The following is a 4,114-nucleotide window of genomic DNA, read 5'->3' on the forward strand; positions in this document are numbered from 1 at the left end:
GACAGATGATGGTGTGGTCGTATACCAAGATGATATACATGGTGACACAACACGAATCTCACATGTATAGAGACACAAGATGATATACATGGTGACACAACTCGAATCTCACATGTATAGAGACACAAATGGGGGGTTGGGTAACTGCCATACACATACATAGAAGAAAATCTGATGCTAAAAGGACACATATAAGAGCATATATTTCACATCGGATTCCTAAAAAGGGACAGGATTACACAGTCTGTGACGTCAGTGACTTCATGAAAACTCGCCAAAGGACTGAGAGAAATGAAGTCAGTTGGTTACAGGGTCATCTGGCTGGCTTTTTGAAGTCCCGCTGTGACGGGCGATGCGAATTTCATGAACGCATTATCACATCACAAGTGTGGGTTGTGGAGGAGTGTTTGTAACGCTGCTCCGCTGATGATAATAAGCCCCAGACACTCTCTCTCTCTCTCTCTCTCTCTCTCTCTCTCTCTCTCTCTCTCTCTCTCTCTCTCTCTATCTATCTATCTATCTATCTATACGGGAACGTCAGAAACAATTCATGACTTCTTGTCTTTCACTATCTCGTCTTCATGGTGGATCAGGTCAACAGCAGCGGCGACTAAGTTGGGACATATTGGTGGGACACGCGAGTGTCCAACCACCTTTCCCAGTCCAGGGAAATAAAAGGAAACTCGCTTTCCCAAAACACGGGGATGTAGCTCAGATGGTAGAGCGCTCGCTTAGCATGCGAGAGGTACGGGGATCGATGCCCCGCATCTCCACAAACGTTTGCTACAAATTCGTTGTAGAACGTTACCAGAAAACAAACGTTTTCAAAAAACTCTTTGAGATCTGTGCCTATACAACTCCCTCCCTATAGTGTAGAAATGGGTCATAACACACACGCATTTGTGTTTACCTTTATACTTAGTATGTGTGTGTGTGTGTGTGTGTGTGATATAACCTCAGGACTCCCTATAATGGGGCACCTGAAGGCCTAAGGATGCGCTACACTACGTGGCAGGGAAATGCTGAATTCCCTTAAGAGTGAAAAGTTCCCGGGTGAGACGGTCAATCGTTTTCGTACCGTCACAATGACTACAACCTGGCCAACCGTGACTTTTCAAATGGCGGTGTAAGAGCACGCGGGAAGAACCCGGTAACACAGACACACACATATATGTTTATGGTAACACCTGTCACGTATATACCTAACACATGTGCCTGTCACAGTAAAGTAACAGCTGTGGCACAGAAACATGCTATGTACAGCATATATTTACCAGTCGCGGATCCATCTATCCATTCATCTATCCATCTATTTATCCATCCATTCATCTATCTATCTATCTCCATTCATCTATCTACCTACCTATCTATCCATTCATCAATCAATCTATCTATCAGTCCATTCAACCATCTATCCATCTATCTACAGTCGTATTCTTATCACACTAGATCGCCGCTTCCCGCGCTATCGAGGTATCGCCAGGAACAGACGAAGAAAGGGCCGCACTGGCTCACATCCACACATAAACACCGAAGCCATTTCAACATGCTGTCGCACCTTGCATGGGGTTATAATAATATCCGTGATCTTCATGCCGAAGCCATACAAAACCAACAACACATCAAAACATTATTCGTGGAGGGGCGGTTATCAAAGAGCTACATGCAAACTTCCTAACATGAAAAAATGAACATTATTGTAAACTATATACGTATAGGAATCTGGTCCGTAAAACCAGTGCCTCGATGTTTAATCAACATCAGATGTTAAATCTGTGTTTCACTGAGCTGGGAGTTTACTCAAGACTCACCCTCACGACTCATGATCGTGGGTGCGTTGAGGAAGGGATGAGGTGACGAAACAATGAGTGATGATGGATACACGAGTCTACGGTGGCGGAAAGTCTGGCTTCACTTGTGTAGACCCATGCTCTCTGGTGGTGGTGGTGGTGGTGGGAGGGGGTGGTGGTCGTGGTCGTGGTTGTAGGGGAAGGGGGTTGGTTGTTGGTTGTTAGTTAGGTTGGGTGGTAGTGATGATGATGATGATGCTGATGTGGTATGGTTCTGGTGGTACTGGGTGGTGGGTGAGGGGTGCGTGTGCGTGCGTGAGTGTGTGTGGGGTAGTAAGGTGGGGGAGGAGGGGGGTGGGGGGGTAAGAGGTGGTGGTTATTGTGGTGGAGTGGATGGTAATTATGGGGTAAGTGGTAATAGTGATAAGTGGAGGTGGTGCTTATATTGGCGGTGATGTCAGGAAGGTGGTTTGAAAGAGAGGGTAGTGGGTTGTGAGTTGTGGAAGGGGGGGGTAGTGGGTTGTGGGAAGAGGTAGCGGATTGTGGGAAGGGGTAGAGGGATGCTGGAAGGGATGGTGGGTTGTGGGAGAGGGGGTAGTGCGTTGTAGGAAGGCGTAAAGGGGTATGGAATGGGGCAGAGGGCTGTGGGAGGGAAATAGTCAGTTGCTGGGGGGGGGGTTGTGGGAGGGGTAGTGGGTTGTGGGAAGGGGTAGCGGATTGTGGGAAGGGGTAGAGGGATGTTGGAAGGAATGGTGGGTTGTGGGAGAGGGGGTAGTGCATTGTAGGAAGGCGTAAAGGGGTATGGAATGGGGCAGAGGGTTGTGGGAGGGAGATAGTTCGTTGCTGGAGGGGGTGGTGGGTTGTGAGGTGGTGGGTTGTGGGAGGGCTAGTGGGCTGTGGGAGGGGTAAGGATACGTGTATAGCGGTAATGCATGCATGCATGCAGCAGCAATCACAATGATGATGGTCATGGCAGTACATGGGAATGGACAGATAACAGGAGACCTGATGGTTCTTGGCGAGGTTTACACCTCCTTGTTTACCCTTAAAATATGGTAGAATGGAGATAGGAAAAGATGGATGGCACCTACTCATCCACCTCTCCCTCTGGCTCAACAACGAACAGTGACAAAAAGATAGTGAATCCAATGTAGTATGAGGATTGGATAAAGCCATGCAAGTCTTATGCGAAAGTATGATGGGGACAATAAGCGTTCCCTACCTGCTTTATATGCAACTGCTCTTGGGTTCCAATCTGAAAAAGAAAAGCAGGGTTAAATGTCTCTCCTTGAGGTAATAGTAGCACTAGTGGTAGCAGTAGTAAAGTAGTAGTAGTAGTAGTAGTAATAATAATAACTAGTAGTGGTGGTAGTAGTAGTAGTAGTAGTAGTAGTAGTAGTAGTAGTAATAATAATAACTAGTAGTGGTGGTAGTAGTAGTAGTAGTAGTAGTAGTAGTAGTAGTAGTAGTAGTAGTAGTAGTAGTAGTACTAGTAGTAGTAATAGTAGTAGCAGAAGTAGTAGTAGTAGTAGTAGTAGTAGTAGTAGTAGTAGTAGTAGCAGGAGTATTTGGTACATAAAAAAAAAAATTGCTTTATTAGACTTTCTCAGTGTGTCTGTGCTTTACCGGAGAAAACAATTTAAGGTCTCGCCTACTTCCACAATTATCTTATTTCTGACCCACGGAATTACTTTTTTGTTATCTTAATACTATTATCATACCACAAAATAATTCTATCATGTTCAATAAATATGATCTTTATTTCGAAAGCCATGTTCATAATCGGTCAGCAGTTTTTGATACCCCCGGACAACTAATTAAGGCCATATCATTAAACACAGTCCACACACACACACACACACACACACACACACACACACACACACACACACACATACACACACACACACACACATATCTCAGACTATGTTCTTGTATGCAAACCAACATGATATCAAGTACTCCTCCCCCGGTGTATCTTGTGGCTAAAATTAAATCAGAATGTGTTTCCCATTCATCGTTTTCTACGAGGTTTCCATGTCAATATGTTTGCTCTGTGATGTATGGCGTTACTTTCAAGCTATTTTTCTGCCGGGTGATGTGCCGGAGGGAGTGGCGAGAGGGAAGGAGCCTTCTCCTTTATCATCCTGTCTCCCTCTATAGTGGTGGGTGGGGAGCAGACTTCTGCTTTACTGCCCTGTCTCTATCTGCATAGATCGGGAATCCATGGAAATCATTAATGTACACACATACATAACTTTTCGTAGGATCTTTTTTTTTTTTCTATTAACTGTCCTTCCTATGTTGTCCTCCAGCAGATAACC

At 45.2% G+C, this 4,114-nt stretch overlaps 1 non-coding gene across 1 annotated transcript; it reads left to right on the forward strand.

Moving 5' to 3' along the window:
* Positions 1–700: 700 nt before the first annotated feature.
* Positions 701–773, forward strand: TRNAA-AGC (transfer RNA alanine (anticodon AGC)). Its single transcript has one exon. It is a non-coding gene; the product is annotated as a tRNA-Ala (tRNA).
* The last annotated feature ends 3,341 nt before the right edge of the window (positions 774–4,114 follow it).

This window comes from Panulirus ornatus, chromosome 49 (assembly GCF_036320965.1).
Source record: "Panulirus ornatus isolate Po-2019 chromosome 49, ASM3632096v1, whole genome shotgun sequence".
NCBI classification, from domain to species: domain Eukaryota; kingdom Metazoa; phylum Arthropoda; class Malacostraca; order Decapoda; family Palinuridae; genus Panulirus; species Panulirus ornatus.